The following is a 22950-nucleotide window of genomic DNA, read 5'->3' as shown; positions in this document are numbered from 1 at the left end:
TTCAAAAATATCATAGCACGTCTAGCTTTTGAGATATTGTCTGTTCAAAATGCAGAATTTGACTATTTTAGCCAACTTGCATGCAAGTTTGCCAGCTTGTATAGCAATTTATTTGATTAATTTGCCACCGAATTCAAACTTCATGTGTACAGCAATACTTATCAACAAAGTTCATAATACTTTCGACGCTCAAAAGTTATTGTATTTGGCCATATAAGCGAAACGAAAAATTTTGTATGGCGACAGCGAGTATGTTGAAAAAATCGATTTAATCTAAATTTAAAATGAAAGTTCAAGTCTTATTTTGCATGTTGGTGGATAAGATCACAAAAAAGTATGATAAATCATACAATAAATTTCATATAAACATCAATGAAACCAATGCTTTATACAAATTTGACGGCCTGTAGCTAAAAATTGTGCCGCGCTGGAGCATTTCTGAGAACGGCATCAGATTTAGCAATCTCAAATCTACTATAGACACACAATTTGACCCTTGAGGTACAATGTAATTTTTGCTACGCTTTGTAATCTGTCTGGCAGTATTCCAGCTCTATTTTTTCTGAAATAAATTGCTTCAGGAATTTCAGGAAGCTTTTCTATACCAGTTTTTGCTAAATTCAGTAGTAGTAGTAGTAGTAGTAGTAGTAGTAGTAGTAGTAGTAGTAGTAGTAGTAGTAGTGGTAGTATTAGTAGTAGTAGTAGTAGTATTAGTAATGTTCTAACCCGTATTATCAAAAATTCCTTCGACAATATCACCACAACGATTCCTCCAAAAAGTTCTTGTGCTTTCACTCAAGATTATACATAACTTTTCGATGATAAGCTGAATATCATTATCAGATTTATCAAAATGACCGGTTTAAACAGTGCGATCAAGTTCTAGTAGAATATTTCCCTGACTTCCGTGATTTTCCAGGTCGGAAATAGAATTCTAGGTTTTTCAGGGTAGTCGACACCATTCTAGATCAAGTTTATACACTTGTAATAAAAAATTGATCAAAATGACAGTTTTATTTCAATTCTTAGGATATAAGATCAAAAGAGTAGTGTTTGATCCTTCAACCTTGACGCTTGCTCCTGTGGGGGCTGGCCAAGAGGGCAGATTCGATCCTGCCGCGCGTCGGCCGAGTAAAGTGAAAAAGTGCCGCGTTCGATTAGTTCTTTTGATCCTTCGACCTTGACGCTTGCTCCTGGGCAGTGCGTCAAGAAAGCCCGAACAGTCGTCAGTTGTTTTCCCTCTCGGGTCGCGCGCCTATTTTCTCTGAGTGCTTTTATAGAGCCGAGCAAATGAGTGAAACTGAAAGTGGATTATTCCTGATCAGTCAAGGATGATGGATCAATTGGTGAGCTCGTTTCATGCTACTATTTCTAATCTATAAAATATGTATGACTGCACATTTAATCATTACAACGGTGGGACGTAAATATGATTTTTCAACAAACTATGAATGGTTCGTCACTATGAGTATCGACATAAACTCTGATTCATAAAATATTTAAGTTTAACTTTTTTTTCAAAAAGGGTGTTTTACCTTTATTTTTGCAGTAAAAAAAAAAACTTTGAATGGTTCGACACTTCAAGTGTAGACTTGCGAAGGATACACTTTATTCAACAAACTTTGGATGGTTCGCCACTGTAAGTGTCGGCATAAGAATAAGAGTTTTTTATGATGTTCCAGCCAATCGAGTTTTTTGTTTCTCTTCAAATTAGTAAAATATAATAATGCTTTCGTCCTGACAGCTGTAGTTACAATGTTACGTTTAGGTATTTGTTCAACAAACTTTGAATGGTTCAAGTGTCGGCATAATTTTCCTCTACATAGAAATTGTTCATATCAAATGAAAATATTATATCTATATAAAAGCATGTTTATATCTCACAAATAATTATTCATCATGGTTCAATCGCTTATCAAAGTGAACCCTGTGACCCAACGACCCTCCCCATTAACAAACATCCCTCCCAGTAACCTTTGGGGAGATGCAGAGGCAAACACGGTCTCCAAATAGCAAAGGTTACACACTAACATTCCTTCCCCCCCAAACCCACCTGACTGCAAGGACGTGGCCGGCGCCGTTATTGACCCTGTATAAATAGAGGCACTGAAATATGCACTCTGAAGAAGATTATGGCCAATCCCAGTCGAACTTCTAGTTGATTCTTTGTGCATTTTCACTGACTTCGGCAAATCACGGAATAGCAACCATTGATATGCGTAGTCAGTCTAAGCTGAGCTAAGCAAATTCTTAGGATATGAGATCAAAAAATGTGTCGATATTGCTCTGAGTCCACATTTGCTTCAAAATCAACTCATAGAGATTTGACTTAGTTTACATTCACCTGTACCTTTGGTACAAAGCTTTCCACAACTACGTCCATAGAATCCAAATGGCATAATACATACAACCGGACGGTGGCAGCTTAGCAAACGACCCAAACCAACATTGCCTTCCTTCAACAGCGGCATGGGCTGAATGTCAAATCATCATGCTTTAGGCTAAATCTGTTCATTCGGTCGTTTCTCCATCCCCGATGCCACCGGTGTTAAGTTCATAACTGGTCCACTGAACCTAGGCAACGTTTAAATACTAGAGTGGCCCATGATCATCAAAATGCAAATAACTTAAGTTTCAAATTTGTTCACTCGTACCCCCAGATGCTACAATGTGAATTTTAACAGAATCCATCAAGTTTCAGGGGGGCTTAACGAGCATAAAGTAAGTAGGAGAAAAACAAGAAAATGTTTGATAATAAATTATCGACCTGTTTAGTGGAATGCCTATACATAAATGAAAACCGATTCAGTACTACACCGTTTAATTCCATTAGACACGAAACACTAGCGTATTTCGACCTCAACTGTAAGGCCGTCTTCAGTGTCGTGTACTAGAAAATGTTTGTTACAATTTGTTATTAATTTGAAAATTCCCCAATCAATAGAGAAGAGGGGTGACAAAACGTCGAAAGGTCAAAACGTCGAAGAGACAAATCGCCGAAAGGAGAGAATTGGATGAGAACGAAAACTTCTTTGAAGAATTAATCTCTTCCGAAAGAATAAATAATTCGACGTTCGGCCCTAAAACAGCTCCTAATGAACAAATTTTGGGGGTGTAACTTAAGATGTTAACGTTTGATTTTTTCATGTAAAATGGGCCACCTTATTGCACACAGTCCTAAACAGATGTGCTGCGCATATACAAACACTGAAAGTGATGTTTTCAACGACACTTTCTTACGGCGACGGGCAGATCGTGGCTTTAACCTAAAACAACAAAACCCTCGAAATAAAGAAAGCGATATCGATAACAGAGCGCGGCTTCCAAGGCATTCCGAACAGATAAGAACGTGCGACTGATTTGTAATCCAGGAGGCGAAAGGGCGATTAGCTGTCGCTTCGTAACGGCGCATCTGTGTGAGGTACGTTACGTTGTAGGTGGTTTGGTTGATAAGCGATCTCTGAAGTGCACACGAGTGAAAGAAACCAAGGGTAACGAACTACACTGTCCCTCGGTGTCAGTGTTCGTTCGCGATTGAATCATAAACGGGTTTTTTCTTCCCTTGTTGCACAGGAATCCGTCATGAACTCCATCTAAGGACCTTACGAGTACGATGCACAGTGGTACTGGTCATATGCCAAAATTCTAGAAATCCTCATCTAAATTCTAAAAATTATTTTTATCTGAAGTCGAGTCTAGTACACGACACTGAAGATGGCCTTACAGTTGAGGTCGAAATACACGTATCTATCAAAGGATACAAACTCTAGTGGAATTAAATGGAGTACTATACCATTAGGTTTTTTCATCTACTTATTTTTATCTACCTTATTTATATAATTTTGATCCTAAATTATGTGTTTCTAGTACATTTGGGATTGTAAAATCTGATTCTGTTCTCTCAAATGTCCCAGCATGTTACAATTTTGAGCTACATATTGTAAAAATTGTATAAAATACTGGGTTTTATTGCTGTTTACATGAAATGTAAATTATGATTTATCAAACTTTTTAGTGATCTAATCCACCAAGCATGCAAAATAGGACTCCAATTTTCATTTATGATTAAATTCAGTTCAAATTGCCGAACTATATATAGATTAAATCGACCTCTTTCAATATGTTTGCAGTCTCCATAAAACAAATCATCGTGTCTTTATATGGCAGAATGCAATGCTTTTCTAAATCATCAAAAAATAAGGATATGCGTCGAAAATACTATGAACTTAGTTGATACGTGTTCTTTAGTACAAAAAGTTTGTACACGTAGTACACATTGAACAAATGAAACCACCGTGCGAGGCAACGTACTTGAACACACGCCTCAGCTCAAGTACGTCCCGGCGATGTCTTATTTTGTCACCCATTCCGACGGCAGATTTATGCCATATGTCTTATCGAGTCCATATTGAGAGTATTTTTCTCCTTTTTTCTGCGTAAGGCATCAACCGCTTTCCACTCCGCAGGGACAATCAAGATCGTCAGTTTCTTGGTCCGCAGTAAAGCTACGACGGGGCGAGACATTGAACCCAGCTGATATGGAGGTTACACACGAGCAACGTGACTTTGAAAAGACTTAATCCTCAATCGCCAGAAGACGTTAAACGTCAATTACGATGAAGTTTATGCAATTGCCCGAATGATGGCAAATCAACCTCCAATACTGTAATGGTGTTCAATTACAAATTCGAATCGATGTAGGTACACGATTCAGTACTCGATGTTCGAAGTAAATTTCGATTAATCCTCGGAATCTGAAATGGCTAACCTAACTGGGTACAGCATCGAACCAAATGTGCAATCGATTGGAACATGATCGAAAGCAATGTGCGGTTCCCCCTTCAGTATTTGTACTGCGGGGGCGAAATCGACAAACCCAAGTTTGTCATGTAATATATTCTGCTGATCCAATAAAGTACACCTCTGGGGCCTAAGCCTTAGCTAGCTACTGGCACTGACAAGTTATTCGAAGGTGCGATGCGGTGATGGAGAGTTGGCTTCATCCTCTTGGGGGAGTAAAACCTCATTCGGTTTATACCTTTCTACCTGGTTGGTAGTTTTATGAGCTCAAAATACGATGTAGAAATTGAACACGTAGATTGCATTTGGATCAATATCATGAATGAGATGGATAGATAACACTGCGGAACACGTTTTTGTCTCCAGCATCAAAATACCTCTATTTACTTAATTAAGGGTTGCTGAATCCATCGCTGTTTACAGAAATATCATAGCACGTCTAGTTTTTGAGATATTGATATTGAGATATTGTTGAAAATGCAAAAAAATACTATTTCAGCCAACTTGCATGCAAGTTTGCCAGCTTGTATGGCAATTTATTTACTTAATTTGCCACAGATTCAAACTTTATGTGTATAATAATACTTATCATCAAAGTTTATAACATTTTTGATACGGAAAAGTTATTTTTTGATGGTTTAGAAAAGTAATGTATTTTGCCATATAAGAGAAACTAAGAATTTTGTATGAAGACTGCACTGCCCATAACTGCATAACAGTCACATTCGACATTTTTGACAATTTCGAGTTAATACCGGGGAGAGTCATCAAATGACAAATACTTTAGATCAACTTACTAAAATCTGTTAGATTGTTCTAGAAAATTCGAAAAAAATACCAAGTTGTTTTGTCACATTGGCAATATTAACCGCATAACAGTCACATTGAGATTACACATGAGCCTCGTAATGCAGTGGCAACGAAATTTCTATCAGAATTATTTTCTGACTATTCACCCAATAAGCGATATGAGTTGTACAACATTTCAGCCTCAAATAAGCACTTTTGAATTCTTAGTGATTTTTTGAAAAATCAGTTCCCTCCCATACTGCAATAAAATGCAAACTTGGTATCCCATTTACTCAATGCCTACTTTTGTCGAATGTTACAAATATGCAGTTATGGGCAGTGCAAGCATGTTCAAAAAGATCGATTAAATTTCAATTTAATCGTAAAATTTCAACCAAAATATATCTAAAACGAAAGTTTAAGTCCTCTTTTGCATGCTTGGTGGATAAGATCACAAAAAAGTTTGATAAAATATACTTCAAATTTTAGGTAAACATCAATAAAACCAATGTTTTATACAACTTTGGCGACCTGTAGCTAAAAATTGTGACGTGCTGGGAAATTTCTGAGAACGGCATCAGATTCAGCAACCCCAAATCTACTAGAGACACATAATTTGATCCTTGAGACACGCAAAAATGTCATTTTTGTTGCGCTGTGTAATCCGCGATATAGGGTCCAGATAGCCGAAGCGGTAAACACGCAGCTATTCAGCTTGGCCAAGTTGAGGGTCGTGGGTTCGAATCCCACCAGTCGAGGATCTTACCGCAAAGGAAATTTGCTCGACTTCCTTGGGCTGCCACACGATACACAGACAAAGAAAAATGTTGTAAGTTTAAGTTTGTTTTCATGCACATGTGTCAAAATGACAGTAATATTCAACGACCAAATTCTTATTTTTCGATCTAATTAACTTTAAATTTACACCTTCATGTGATATTCAGGCTTTTCAGTTTAAAGTTGAGTGTATATTTATGTATGTTTACATGATGTTGTAACAATACATAAATTTAATTCATTTTCACAGTAGGCATCAGTTCACTCTACACTTACGTGGGGTTTCAATGCTATTAATGAACCACTGAGTAGCAAAAATTCATTCTCAACGTTTTTCCGCAATGAGATCTCAGACGGATATACGTTTTGCAAGTCTAATAACGAGTTACACGTCTTTACTTTGTATGACGCCTATAAATCATACAAATTCATTCGATTTTCTCAGCGAAATATACATTTGCAAAACTGTTATCCTTATGTCTATTATGAACCCCGCCTGTTTCGATATTAGGAATGTTTACAAATTTCCTATTATAAAACCCTAAAGAATCTACCTGGAATTGCTAATAATGGACCTTCTTGAAGGGTTTAATTTACAAAATTGTTCAAATGTCTGTATTTATGCACTTCAGACCAAGTATGTTGCCTGAAACTGTTGTCTAACAATGCAAATAAAGTTCCCCAGGTGGGTTTTTATAGGAATAGGATTGCTTTGAGTGTTAATTTTTTCCGGGGGGTCCATTACCGGCATCGAAATTACACAAGGAATCAACAGACGGAGCGTGTCACGTAATCTAACAAGGTCCTGCAAGATTACGTGATATGCAATCAATGACATGCCACGCTCCAATTATATACATTATATATCACAGAAGCTCAACAAGTTTTGTACGAACTGTGTAGCTTACCATCTTTAGTGTATAATTTTGAGAATTCCAAATATTATTCCAAAATGCCAATAACGGCACCGGCCACGTGTTTACGATTATCGAGGAAGGGAAGGAATGTTAGTGTGACATCCGTTATACCTGTGACCTGTGAACGAAAGCCGTATTTAGTACTACACGGAGACGGCATTCAACTCAATTTTGGGTTGTTTCAACAAAATTCCGTAGTTGAGCCCAATTTCTCAATTTTGGCTGAATTTCCAAGGTCTAGGTAGTTTGCCTTAATTCCATTAGAAAAATATACTCAATTTTGGGTTGATTTAACGCAAAATTGAGTTATTTCAACCAAAATATAGGAAAAGTTACATTTACCCAAATTTGGCGTATTGGGCCAAAGTACCCCCATTGGGTAGATGCAGCTCTCTCTATTTTTGACAACATTCTTGTGGAAGAAATATAATATCGAGAGATTTTTGGTTGAGAGTATAAGATTTGTGACAAATAACAAATATTGTTACATTTTGTTAGGAGCACTTTCAAGTTGATGGAAGAAATTATAACAAAATTAAAACAATATCAGTTATAACAACAAAGGCTGTTTCAAATTTGTTTCAATTTAAAACATGATTATAACACAATTTGTTTCAAAAATTTTGGGCACTATTGCTTATAACAAAATGTGTTATAATTCAGTTAGTGAAAATAACAAAATGAGTAAAATGTTTGTTGGATTTGAAACATGAGTTATATTTTTGTTGAAAAATGACACATATTTTGGTTCAATTTTGTTTAATGCATGGGAAACTGTTACAATTTTTAATATTTTAACTACAGTCAGGTCTCCTGTTAGACACATGGTTGGGGGCGTAATAGGAATCTGCGTTATAGGAGACCCAGAGCTTATGGGATTTCATCACTTTGGGGGTGTTGTTGAATGTCTCGTATGCCAAAAGAGATAGCACAGTACTGTCTTCGGCGAAGTTTCAGTACTAAGTACGATCTACCTTTAGGAGTTGAGGATCATCCTTTTAGTTGTTTACTTGGCCGGTTTGGGCGCTTTTTCTGATTTGTACTATATGAACCATGAGGGATAAGAACGCAAAATTTTGTAACAAATGATATCCCGAGATCCTGATGTTTTGGAAGGTTGGTGTCTTCGGAAGTATTGTTCAGTAGCTCAAGGGCTGACATGCGGTGGTCATTCTAATACTGAATTACGCCACCAGGCGGCACTAGTGGGCATGGAATTTTTGTTTTGTGCATAGTTCTGTTGCCTGACCACTTAGAAAGATGGCGTCTTCGGAAAAGTTGCTCAGTATCACAAGGGCTAACATTATTTGAGCCCAATGTTTTGAAATTTTAACACTAGGCGGCGCTAGTGAGCAAATAATTGTTGCTTCGCGGATAGCTCAGTAGCCTGACCACTTAGAAAGATGGCGTCTTCGGCAAAATAGCTAAGTATCACAAGGGCCTGTGGGCTTAGCGTGTGGTTAGAGGCGTCAGTCGTTTAGGCGTATTGTGCTACGGAGTGTGGGTTCGATTCCCGCCCCAGTCGGAGAAAATAAAGATTCTAAATTTTGCCCCTAGGCGGCGCAAGTGAGCAAAGAATTTTTGTTTTGCGGATAGCTCAGTAGCCTGACCAAAGTTGTTCAGTATGACAAGGGCTATCGATTTTGCTCGCATTGTCACGTTCAAGTACAGTTGTGTTCAGAATAATAGTAGTGAAAGCCGATTTTCATACAAAATGCTCAACTTTGGCATGCTGTAACTTTGTTTCCATATGAGCAATCGGCATGAAATTTAGGCAGTGAACTACAAATATGCTCAATTTCATTATCACAAAATATGAAAATTTTCACACTACCGGCTAAAAAGTTAAGCACCAGGTGAAATCGCTCAAAATAATAGTAGTTTTAATAATTTAAATATCTGCTGTATTTTGAGTTTTAGAATTTTTCTTTACACATCGTTTCAACCGTTTCCACCCAAGCTTTAAATGTATAGACAAAACAATTTTTTACTTAATTGTTGCTGAACAAAAATTTACAAAAGAAAAACTACTATTATTTTGAGCGATTTCACCTGGTGCTTAACTTTTTAGCCGGTAGTGTGAAAATTTTCAAATTTTGTGATAATGGATTTGAGCATATTTGTAGTTCACTGCCAAAATTTCATGCCGATTGCTCATATGAAAACAAAGTTACAGCATGCCAAAGTTGAGCATTTTGTATGAAAATCGGCTTTCACTACTATTATTCTGAACACAACTGTAAAATTGCCTAGAGAAAAATACATACATTATTTTTAACTATTGAATAAAAGTGTGGCTAGTATCCTAGTATTTTCGACGGATTGGGAGAATTTTTGATCAATTATTTGATATAAGAAAGAGTGAGGATCCGTTTACTACTCAAAGGTGTGATCGTTAGCTATTTATATGAACCAAAAAAAAAAAAAGTACAGTCATACCTCGATACAACGTAACCTCGATATAATGTAACCTCTTTACAACGTAACTTTTACCTCGATACACCCGATTCTGTTTTTGCACGGGGGATGCGTGCAAAGAAAGTTTTCAGTTCAAAATTTCAAAAAAAAAAAACATTTCTCGACGTTTTATGCAAAAATAAGGTTTTGACGAAAAAAAAAATGTATGGAAACTTTTTTTGCACGGCCGTGTTAAAAAAAATCCGTGCGAAAACAGAATCGGGTGTATAACGTAACTATTTTAGGCTCCCATTTGTTTTTACAATTTTTATTAATTACATGATTTATGAACTACAATAATCTTGCTTCAAGATTCAAATACCAACTAATACTAAATCAGAGCAATCCAAGCGTTTACTATCACTGAATACAGTCATAAATCGATATCGAGGAGTGAGGGGCCTTCCTTAGCCGAGTGGTTAGAGTCCGCGGCTACAAAGCAAAGCCATGCTAAAGGTGTCTGGGTTCGATTCCCGGTCGGTCCAGGATCTTTTCGTAATGGAAACTTCCTTGAGTTCCCTGGGCATAGAGCATCATCGTACCTGCCCCATGAGATACGAATGCGAAATCGGCAACTTTGGCAAAGAAAGCTCTCAGTTATTAACTGTGGACGTGCTCATAAGAACACTTAGCTGAGAAGCAGGCTCTGTCCCAGTGGGGACGTATTACCAAGAAGAAGAAGAATAAGAAGAAGAGTGAGCTTTAAGCTCAATTTTAAAACTAACATTTTATCATTGTTGTACATTTGTATACATAATTCTTCTTTATTTCGGTTGCATTTAAGCTTCCACTGGAACCAAGCCTGCTACTCACTTAAATTTTCTATGAAAACTCCAATAATTATCGACTTAGACTTTGCATTCAAAAATACTAGATCAAACTCTGATTAGACTTGTGGGTCGCCGGGCCACGATGCCATCGCCGATCCATTTAACGTATATTTGATAATACTTTTTGAAATGCTTAAGCAAATATTTAGTTATTGGTTTAGGAATTCCTACAGACATTCTTCAAACTATTTCTAGAAATAATTTGATGTTTCTCCTATAATTTCTTCACGGATTTGAACTAGAAAGCCTTCTGATAGTCATGTATTACACTTGAACTTAAATAATTGGGGCAATGATCTCCCAGAAATTCTGCTAGTTAATCTTCTTGATATTTATGTAGAAAAACTTCCAGGGATTCCACCAGTTTTTTTTCAATGCGATTTCAGATATTCCTCCAAGAGTTTCTAGAAACATTTGATCCGTATTGACTTAACAGTTTGCCGTCCCAAGGATTCCTTGAGGAATTTTATCAGACAATTGTAATTGAATTCCTCCAGGATTTTTTCCAGAATATGACCAAGCGCTATTTCCAAAGAATTCCGATTTCTAATAATTTTAAATTTAAGGGTTTTCAATTCCTCATATAGTTTCTTTTTTCAAATATAGCTATGAATACTTCTATGCCATTGATCAAGAATTTCACCAAGTAATTTCTCTAGGATAAAAAAAGGACTCAACTATAAATTCTTCAAACGCCTACGATATCTTATTTTGTCCAGAGTCAGAGATTGAATCCTGAGAAAATTGAGAGAATCTCTCACGTATCGCTCTCTGTAACTATCATAACATGCTGCACATTATGAGAGACTGTTTATCGTATACTGCTACAACTTTGATCAGATTTGGGGGATAGTACTGCATGATAAAACCCCTCTAAACATGCTGCAAACCTGGGGGACACTATTGCTATTGGAAGTTCGTAGATTGTTTATTGTGCCAGTAAAGAAAAACACCTATCCCCAACGGTAAACAAGCGAGAAAAATGGATTTTATCATCGCTCTCTCTTTGGAGCTCTCGCTCACTGCTTCCATTTATCAGACGTGTTACACCTTGCGATACAATGACGATCGTGGACCGCAACAGATAGGATGTTTTTCTTTGCTTGCTTTGATCGTGCTTCATACTAAAATGAGAGCGAATTCTGCACTGCCCATAACTGCATAACAGTCACATTCGACATTTTTGACAAATTGGAGATAATACCATGGATGAATAAATGGAATGATAAATACTTTCGATCAACTTACTGCAATCTGTGAGATTGTTCTATAAAATTCGCAGAAAATACCAAGTTGTTTTGTCACATTGGTAATTATAACCGCATAACAGTCACATTGAGATTATAAATGAGCCTCGTAATATAATTGCAATGAAATTTCTATCAGAATTATTTTATGACTATTCACCTAGTATGCGATATGAGTTGTACAAAATATCAGCCTCAAATAAGCACTTTTGAGTTCCTGGTAATTTTTAGAAATTTTAGTTTCCTCCCATACTACCATAAAATGCACACTTGGTACTCCATTTACTCAATGCCTACTTTTGTCGAATGTTACAAATATGCAGTTATGGGCAGTGCAATGCCTGTCCAGAGTATAGAGATTCATAAATTATTCTATAAATTTTCATTAATTCTTTCATTAATAATTGATCCAGTAATAATTCTTGGAAGGCTCTAGCAATTTTTCTAAAAACTCGTACAGGTATTCGCCCAAAAACATAAGAAACAATCTTTTCTGAATATCTTCAGCAATTTCATTATGAATTTCTGCCTTATATTCTCCAAATATGCTGCCCAACTTTTTTAATCCGCGGGCCAAATCGTTGAAATAATTGTGTGTCGCGGGCCACATTCCCATATAGTCTAAAAAAGTCAGTAAATGAAGTTCATAAAATCTGACAAAAAAGCCCCTTTCAAAATTTTATATTAACTTTGTTCAGGATATTTTAACAATCTATCCCAGAAATTTTGGATCCTGGTATAATAATACCCAGTTTTTTTTTTAAATCGTACACCGAATTATTACAGAATCCGACCTAATATTATTAGCATGAATCGAAATGTGCTAAAATCTTGATCAAGCTTTTACGAAAATCTTGGTCAGAATGTCTAAGATTTTACCTAGGGTTCTTTCAGAAATCTTTAAAAATGCTAAAAAGTATTTCAAAAGAAACCTGCTCATAATTTCATCATAAATTCGTTTAATGTTTTGGCAAAATGTTGCATAGCATTATGTTGTAATCTTGCCTATGATTCCATAAAATTATGTATATAATTTGTTAAAAATTCTGGCTACGGAGTCCAGGTAAAAAAAATCTGTGAAAACCTTGCCAATGTTATCCGTGAAAGTCGAGTCCAGAATTCTTAAAACATTTTTTGCAAGATTTTGTAAAAAAAGCCTGCCTTTCATGTAATCCTGTCAAAGTTGAATGTCGAAGGAAGTCATGCTAGAAACACTCAGAATTTGAGATTTATAATTTGAATCATTCATAAAATTAAATATCTAAGAATGTTAAAAAAAAAACAAAACAATTTAAATAATTGCTAAGTTAATATATTAGGTTGAAACTAAATTCCGATCAAAATGAGGTCCGGATGCGGCCCGCGGGCCATACTTTGGGCAGCCCTGCTTTCCCGGAACGACCACAATAGTCTCCAAAAGTGGTCCAGAAAGCAGTTTTCGGCGGAAAGATGTATTTTGAGCTTTATAATGAGACATTAGATGAAAACGGCTCTTTGTTTGGAGTTATTGAAAATTAGGGTAGTCCACATTTTCATAGAACTAACTTTCTTATTTGTAGAAATTATAGTATACATACTTCAGCAAATTTGTGGACCATTCAATTTTAAGCAACCTTTGCCAAGATCGATTTAAAGCTTTTTTCGTACGATGACTTAGGATGGTCCAAACAAAACTAGTTTTCTGGCTCTAGCTTTTTCAATTCAAATATCCCATCAAAGTAGTATATGGAACACTTTAAGAGCTTAAAAAAATGCGTAATATTTTGAGTGAAAAAACTCACTATCTCTTTTTGTTTGGCAGTTATTGTTGTTTTTCTCGTAATAACAAGTCTATTTTAATTGTGAATATCTCTGATTGGGGCAATCATTAAAAATATCTTTTAACGTCATTCCAAAGACAAAATAAAATTGTATATTATATTGAAAAATTACAGATGTGTTATTTTTGTAACTCTAATAAAATGCGTTGAAAAACAAAGCATTTTTAGCAGAAAAACTTAAATAACTTCTGAACTGAAATATATATCACCAATCTTTTTACAAGCAAATTTGCGTTTTCCTAAGTTCTAAAAGTCGTTCATAGACTACTTTGACTACTAGGAACGTCTTCCATTTTGCTAGGATTTCATTAACAAATTATATTCAGAAGTCTTTCAAGAATTTGAGCGGTAATTTCACCAGAGATGTCTTCACTGATTGCTTAGGGTTTTCTCGAAAATTGTCTTTCATGAGAGATCTCTTAGAATACCTTCAGGAATTACTCTCGATATACTTTTAGCAAATCCTCCTGGAATTCTTCGGGAAATTTCCCAAGGCAGTTCGAGAAGATTCCCTCCCGATATATCGTACACACTAAAATTTGAAAAGAAATTTTTGGGATTTTCTCCATTTTTATCCTTTTATTTCCGCATTGCGTCTTGAAGCTTTTTTTGTATATTTTTAAAACAAGTGCTGATATCTTAGTTATCGATTTCAGTTCAAGGATTCGTTTTGAATGTCCTCATAATTTTTTATATAATCGAATGACGGCTTTTGGTGTTGGGGTAACGCTTTTATAATTCTACAAATTTGTTATGTCCTTTAACATTTCGAGGACACTTCAATATCACTATTTTGGAGGATTATTAGAATACAAATCGTAAAACTAATTGAATTTGTAAGATTTGTTGTGGCTTGCGGCTTTAAGACGACGAACGGGCGGGTTATTTTAAACAGATTATGAATGCTTTTAATATGCAAACATTTTTTTTTTAATATTACTGAAAACATAAACTTTTGTAGATTATTTTGTATATTTGCAACGGATACGCATCAAAGTAAAAAATATACGTATCACAATATTTGCATTGAGGGCTTGCCTCAATAAAGAACACTTCGGGAAGATTTTTAATTAGATAAAATATACAATTAAGGCAGATAGTAGTTAGTAGTGGGACCTTCCTTAGCCGAGTGGTTAGAGTCCGCGGTTACAAAGCAAAGCATGCTGAAGGTGTCTGGGTTCGATTCCCGGTCGGTCTAGGATCTTTTCGTAATGGAAAGTTCCTTAAATTCCCTGGACATAGAGTATCACACGATATACGAATGCGTAAATGGTAACTTAGGCAAAGAAAGCTCTCAGTTAATAACTGTGGAAGTGCTCATAAGAACACTAAGCTGAGAAGCAGACTCTGTCCCAGTGAAGACGTAATGCCAAGAAGAAGGAAAAAGAAGCAAGTAGTTAGTAATATTCCTCATGGGGCAAATCCTGCTGTTCATCTTAATGTTCAATGAGCATTTCCACAGTTATTGGATGTGCGTTTTCTTTATCAATGTTTTCATTTTCACATTCGTATATCGTGTGGCAGGCATAATAACACTCTATGTCCAGGGAAGTCAAGAAAATTTTCACTACGAATAAATCCCTAATCGACCGAGAATTGAATCCAGATACCTTCAGCATGGCTTTACTTTGTAGCCGTGAACGTTACCACTAGGCTAAGGAAGGTCCTAATTTAGTTGTATTATCAGGAATTAAAAACAGCCTTTCCCTTTGATAAGTTTTCGAATATAAAAGTATCACAAGTTTTGATGAACTATGATGAATTGATAGTTTTGTAATCCTCCCAACAATTTACAGTAACTTGCAAAAAATTATACCAAAATTTACACATCACATTTTGTGTGGATTGTGATTTTGTTTCCAAACTTGTTTATTATTTTAACAGCAATATTTTAACAGTTTTTGAAAGTGCTTCACTAATAACTGGATAGCCAAGAAAACGGCTATCCAGTTATTGGTGAAGCACTTTCAAAAACTGTATATGCCAAGTATTAGAACATATGTTAATTGATAAAGGTTCTGAATACATAAAACCACTTAAAATAATATTTATGCTGTAGATAAATCCAAAACTTAAGTGTGCAAAGTAGCCCCTGAAATCAAAAGTAGTCTTGTCTGGCGGTATCTACAACTATCCTCCATCATCCATACATTTAAAAATAACATCTCCGGCAACTGTGGCTTAGAAACAGGTTCTATCCCTGAAGATGCCAAACATTCTGCAAAAAACTGAATCGTAAGTAGATGTCTCAACGCACAACGTTTGCACATTTGTTATGAGATCCCAAATCAATAAAAATACAGCTTGATAAGGTCAAATTTGCATACCTTAATATACCGATCGCTAATATGCATATACAGTAGTATAATGTTAGGAAAAGAATGACCATCGCATATAAGAAAACCGGTTGCGTGCACTGAAAAATTATGTTTTCAAAAATATTCGCTGCTCAAAATTCGTGTTCAGTGGAACATGATTGTTAAGGTTAAAAGGTTTCGATATCTTCCATTTAGTTGCATAAATATGCAATATTATTCAGCATTTCCCAACATTCATCTTGTTCCTTTTTCTGGCGTTACGTCCCAACTGGGACTGAGCCTGCTTCTCGGTTTAGTGTTCTTATGAGCACTTCTACAGTTATTAACTGAGAGCTTTCATTGTTGATTGACCATTGCATGTGTATATCGTGTGACAGGTACAAAGAGATACAAAATAAAGTAAACGTTACTCAACAAAATAAGATGCTTTTCAACATTAGAACCTACTGCAGAATTCTTCTGCTTAAATTTCCCAACCAAACCAAAATCCGATTACAATAATTCCACCAACCACGTGCATGCGCTAAACATCTGAAGAAACAGTAATTAAGCAGCAAATTGCTTCTCTATGCATGTATACGTCACAAACCAGTTTCCTATTTTCAGTGGGCTGTAGTTTAAAACCTGCGTCCAATCAATTCCTATGAGAAGCGTGATACCCCTTCGAATGTTTAACCGCCCGAAATGCAACGAATAATAAATCTGTATGAGTTACAAACCCAAATCAAAGAAGAATTGAAGCGTTTCTTACTGGAAAAGACAGAAGAAAAAACAATCATTCGATCAAAGACAGTGCCACAATAAGATCGAACCCTCCGGACCAGACCAGACAGCGCGCGGTTGGTTTAATCTTGTGCGATAGAAGCAATTGGAATCTACGGCATTGAGATCGCCAAGATGACAGACGATTGCGAAAGATTTGAACCACAATTGAAGCGCTTGCGGAAATTCTTTCGAGAAGCATACAGATGGAGGTTGAGGTAAATACACTGAAACCTCCATTTACGTACTGGGTTGAAAGTTAATAGAATTTGTGATACTTAAATGGAAGTCTCGCTCTCGACATCTTTTTTTTTCTTCTTTTTGGCATTACATCCTCATTGGGACAGAGCATGTTTCTCACTTTTTACATTTATTAACTGAGAGCTTTCTTTGCCAAAGTTTCTATTTACGCATTCGTATATCGTGTGACAGGCACGATGATACTCTATGACCAGGGAAGTCAAGGAAATTTCCTTTACGAAAAGATCCTGAACCGACCGGGAATCGAACCCAGACATCTTCAGCATGGCTTTGCTTTGTAGCCGCGGACTCTAACCGCTCGGCTAAGGAAGGTCACCGATAAACAGTTTGCAAGGAATTATGTAGATTGATATCAAATAGACTAAAAATGAAACTTGTGTAAAGCTATGACAAATTTAGTATTCAGGTTCAACCACGAAATCCGTGCGCATTTGAAGTCACTGCTGGCTTAAAGTGTTCGGAATATGAGTCAAAACGGTACAAAGGCAGGGCTGGTAGCAGCCCAGAGAGCAAATTATGATGACTTTTGTGAACAAAGAGTGACTTCGAAACTACAACTCTCACTGAACTTTTCTAAACGATCTAAGTAACGAGAAATTCCATTCTCTTTTACTCCCTTCCGATTGTGATAGTGCAATACTCAAACATTAGGAAAGTTTTGAACTATGTATCGAAAGACAGTTCCCTTGGCTAACGGATTCATACAAAAAGCGCAACGGAAGATGTAAATGTGACTTAGATATTAAAGGAAAAGAATTCAAATAAAGAGAGACTCTAGCTCGTTCAGAAAAATTCAGCGAAAAGTATTATTTTGAAAATGTTCATATACGAAAATGGATTTTGAAACGTAGTATGTTTTGATACGTAAATAGTTCATAAACAGTGTGTAATTCAAAAAAATTGCTCAAGGCTGTTTCAATAATGATTGCATAGTTGTAATCATGCAAAGCCTAGTTGAATTCCTGAAGTTATTCATTTTATTTACAAAAAAGGATTCTAAATCTACGTTAGAAAATAAACTTTTTTATAATCACATTCGAAGTTAATCTGCAATAACATACGAATTTTGCTTCGGGATCAGCTGTCATCATATAAATCGAAATCGTAATGATTCCCCTCGTATTGTAGAGCTTTTTGACAACTGCCTCCAAATTTAAGGAATATGACGATGTTTTATTTGATAGTCATCAAACATCATTGAAGCGTAATGAAATTGTAACATACTTAGAAAAATTACTTCTTTAAATGAAGCAATACAAAATGAATATTGCAACACCCCGACAAGTCTAGGATCAGTGGTAAGCGTGATTTGCTTTTGTAGTGATTCTAAACTTCTCGGGAGTGTTGCAATACTCGATGAATCGATTCCATACTACTGGCGGTTAGTGTAACTTATTTAATACAAAACAACCCAATTACTGAACAAGGATTCTCAACTTACTACTAGCTCTTTGAACAACGTTTGGTTGGAATTGTTATATCTTTCGTAAGAGTTTTGTTCGGTTGTGACAGCATTGCTGTTCTGTCAAACACACAAGGCTACGGTGGCGCTATATATGCTTTCCATAGCGGCTGTTTTGGTTATTTTAATGATCCATCAAGCATTTTTTTCAGACTTCCTGAAAAATTCCTTCAAGAATTTCGTTTTTAGATACCTTTAAGAATTTCTCTAGAGATTTTTTCAAAATTTTTCCGTGAAAGTTTCAAATTCCTCAAGAAATATATCCGGTGAATCTTCCATCGATTTCCCTAGAACTTAATCCAAGCTTTCTGTTTAAAACACAGGGTGTCCATTCAAAATCAGTTTTCAGATTCCCGGACTTTTCCCGGAGGCCCAAGAAATTAAAAATCGGCTAACAAAATGATACTACGACTTGATATTTTTGTTTTTTTTTATACAACATGGACAAATTTGGAGGATTTGATCTAACTAATTCATGGATTATTTTTAATTAAATTTATCAAGCACTGTGAGCTCAAAATAGTTAAAAAAAACTCATTCTAACGTTTTGGACAAAAAGATATAAAATAATTATTGAAATATCCAAAAGACCGTCCACCCCCTAGAATTCAAAAGAAGATGAGAGATTTTGTAATTATATAGACAAACTTCTGCTCTGTGTATCCAAACTTCATGCCTCCGGAGTTATGCGTTAGACTCTCTATCTGTTGAAACCCAAGCAAAGATCTATTTCACAGATACGATTTCTCCAAATACATTTTGTTATTCTCCTTTGAAACTGGCTGTTACTTTTGACATTGACATTGGTTGCATCTTCAAGGTATGGTCAAGAATCTTGTCAAAAACCTTACAAAAATCTGGCCAAGACTACCTAAAGGATCTCGCTTTTTATTTATTCATCATAGATCTTGTCATGGAATTTGTTTGCGATAATTGGCAGAATTCGCTATAAATCTGTGAAAATCCATACAAAATCTTGTAACGGCCTTATCAGAACTTTGTCATAGATCAAGGACTAGTCAAACTAGTAACTCACACAAAACTTCATTAAGGATCAGTATCATCAACATCTCCAGAAATCCGCCGAATCCGAACGAAATTCTTAATTATTCTGTCCAGGATTTCAGTAGCTCTCCCAAGAAATTTGCCACTTTTTTAATAGCTTTCCGCCAATCTCTACGAAACTTCTAAGAATTTCAAGCAATTCTAGAATCAACTGAAAAGATTATTAGCAATCTACTAATAACCATTTTATTGATATTTCAGAATGAACTTTCAAGAAACTGTCAATTATCGATTCGATTTCCGTTATCATTCCAGCGAAGATCTCATTAAAAAATTACTATGAATTTAAATGGAAATCTAACAAGCATCTTGCTAAGAATCTTGTCAGGAATCTCTAAGTACCTTTCTAGAAATGTTGCAAAGATTTTAATCTTTAACGATCTCTCTACCAGTTCACCAAAAATTAGTCATGATGCGAAGTACGAGGGACAGGTAGACGATTTTTTTTTTGCGAAACCTCTAGTGCTTTGAAATTTAAACAAACCGGTAGTTCTTTGATTGAAATTCATATTTTCCCGGGGTGTTCTCCAATGTCCCACTATAATTCGTTCAGAAGAGATATCCAGGGACAACTTAGGTTTTTTCAAGATATCAAGAAGGAATTTCTGTAAGAATATATTTATAAAATACTCCAGATATTATTCCTAAAGTTTCTTCAGGAATCGTTCCAGAAACTCTTTAAGAAATTTCTTAAGGAAGTCCTCAAATATTTTTTACAGGTATTCTTCCATGATTTTCTAAGTAATCTTTGCTAAATTCATACAAGGATCTCTAAAAGAGCTTCTAGATTCTAAGAAAAGACCTAGAAGATTCCCTAGATAATATAATTGATAATATAATTGAAAAAAAAATCAGTCGTCGCTTCCAAACCTTAAAACGGAATCTTTCAAGAAATTTGTGTAGGAATAGACTGATCAATTACTGGAATTATTGCTGTTGTATAAACTGGTGCGCAAGCTTATAAACTTTTAAAGAATCCACGAATATGTAATTTTTGAGCAAATATTTGAGAAATAGTTGGAAGAGAAGTAATTTTTGGGAGTAATTCTTATAGAAATTCTTAATGAACATAATGGGGAAACCCTGGTAGAATTTATTAAAGAATGTCAGAAATTTTTTGGCAGATTTTTTATGTGGAACTCCTGTACTAATCTTAGGAAGATGTCCAAGAGTAACAACTGGAGAAATTAGTAGAAAAATATCTGAAAGAAATCCTAGCATAGTAGAGTAAGGTGGGGCAAAAGTTCCACCGTAGTGGTATAATCTAAGTTTGCAGGAAAACAATAGCAATTGAAACAAAACAAATACCATACAGTGAACCTTCAACATATTGGTTATAATTTTGCTGAACAAATCTGTGTCAAATCATTTACCCATTTTTAGTTATAACAGTTTCAAAATTTATTGTTTTAAACGAACTTTTGCCCCACCGGTGGGGTAAGAGCTCGAATCTAGTGTGGGGCAAAAATATCGATACTTTTATGACAGGCATACTTTATACCAGCCATAAACTTATGTTTGCCGAGAAATACACACTAAATTTCCATGAAAAAAAAGCCCAAAACAGGGTTAACTGTAGTATACCCAGAAAAAGCAGTTTTTCGTAAAACTAAGAGTAAATGTAAAATTTTGATGAAATTATTCGCATGATCAAAAAAAATTTCGCTAAATTTGAAGATATTATGTGGATTTTTGGCAATTCGCACATTTTTCCGTGCGTTTACACATGGGTTGAACTTTTGCCCCGCTGATTCGAACCCCACTATGGGCCAAAAATTGTTTCCAAGCATTTATGCAGAAACTACTACACCTCAATGCATCGCCCTTACATAAAATATTGAAAAAGATTTTATCTTCATTTGGTTCCAAACGAAAGTTTGACCAAAAACCAAAAATTACAATATTCACGACGAAAAACAACAAATAGACATAACTTTTGCAAATCTCAATTGATTTTTATGACATTTGGAGTGAAAGTCTCTTACTTGAATAGCATTTGAACCACCATGACATTTATAAGTTTTGTTTTGAATTGAGCTAGAAATCTTAAAAAGAAACTCTTACCCCACTCGAACTTTTGCCCCACTTTACTCTATGTGAGAATATTTTAAAGAGTAAGTTATGTGGAAATAACTGGAGGTAGTGGCGTTGAAGTGCTCAAAGATTCCCTGACACCAATTCAGAAAAAAATGCTCTAGCTATCTTGTAAAACCACTGGATAATCTTCTAGGAGAATTGGTGGAATCTCTGAGAGAAATTCTTTAGGAATCACGTGAGGAGTTCATGGAAATATTCCAGAAGAAATCTCAGAAGAAATCATTAGAAGAATTCCTGTAGGCTTTCCACAAAGAATCTGACAAGAAATTTCTGAAACATCTGTGTAATAGTCGCGTAACAACATTTAAAGCCACTTCAAAGGGACTTTGCAAGAAGGCTTACTGCAAACAGAATAAGAAGAACAGAGACTTTGGAGACCATTTCGGTTAAAATAGAAACTTTTTGAACCTTTCATTGAAAATACAGTCTTTTTAGAAGCTAGCCAAATCTCTACAATGGAACCTGCTACCAGCCCTTATAGGGTATCCGTCCTGTTCTGGAGGACCTATGCACTGTGTTAGAATATATTTTCAGTGTCCAAAACCTAAATATTTTTTGTTATTAGTATCATTCCAAGCATTACATTCATCTCTTATATCTAGGTATTCTGTGTTATCAGGCAACACTATCATCCTAATTTGATAAAACAAATTTAAGATTTTATTAACATTTTGTTAACAACATATCACATTTCATTTGCCGTAGCAGTTAGTTCAGATTTTTTACAAGTGAGTTGATTTCACCTGCTTATAAGAGAGAAAAAAACGCTTTCAATTTACTGAACCTAACTTAACCTAAATATATAACGCATTTATCGTGGCAATAGAAGATTGTAACGAATTTTGCCTGAAATTATTATTTATTTTATTTGACTTTTCTTTCAATGATTCAACATTGGATATTCTATGTAACTGATTGGTACTATACCAGGGAGGTAGCTTCAGAATCATTTTCAAAATTTTATTTTGAATCATTTGCAAACCTCTTCCTGGTTTTAGAACAGCTAGTGCATATTGGTACAGCATACAACATGGCTGGCTTTAAAATTTGTTTGAATATCAAAAGCTTGTTCGTAAGACAAAGTTTTGTTTTTCTATTAATAAGGGGATAGAGATATTTTACATATTTGTTACATTTGGCTTGAATGCCCTCAATGTAATTTTTGATTTTTTTTTTTGTCAGTAGCGAGGCTTGTGTCATCAGCAAATAAGGATTTTTGACATCCCTGAGGTAACTCAGGTGAGTCAGATGATAAATTATTATATAATATTGGTTCAAAAATGCTGCCTTGAGGAACACCAGCTCTTACAGGAAGTGTTTCCGACATGGAGTTCTGATGATTAACCTA

General features: G+C 35.4%; 1 protein-coding gene across 4 annotated transcripts in view; it reads right to left on the bottom strand.

Annotated features, from left to right (window-relative positions):
• Positions 1–22950, bottom strand: part of LOC5568929 — a 440477-nt gene that overhangs the window by 415011 nt on the left and 2516 nt on the right. The gene's annotated exons all lie outside the window — the stretch shown is intronic.

The sequence above is a fragment of the Aedes aegypti genome, chromosome 2 (genome assembly GCF_002204515.2).
Source record: "Aedes aegypti strain LVP_AGWG chromosome 2, AaegL5.0 Primary Assembly, whole genome shotgun sequence".
NCBI lineage: Eukaryota > Metazoa > Arthropoda > Insecta > Diptera > Culicidae > Aedes > Aedes aegypti.
Note: the sequence above shows the minus strand (reverse complement) of the source record. Positions and strands in the feature narration are given on the sequence as shown.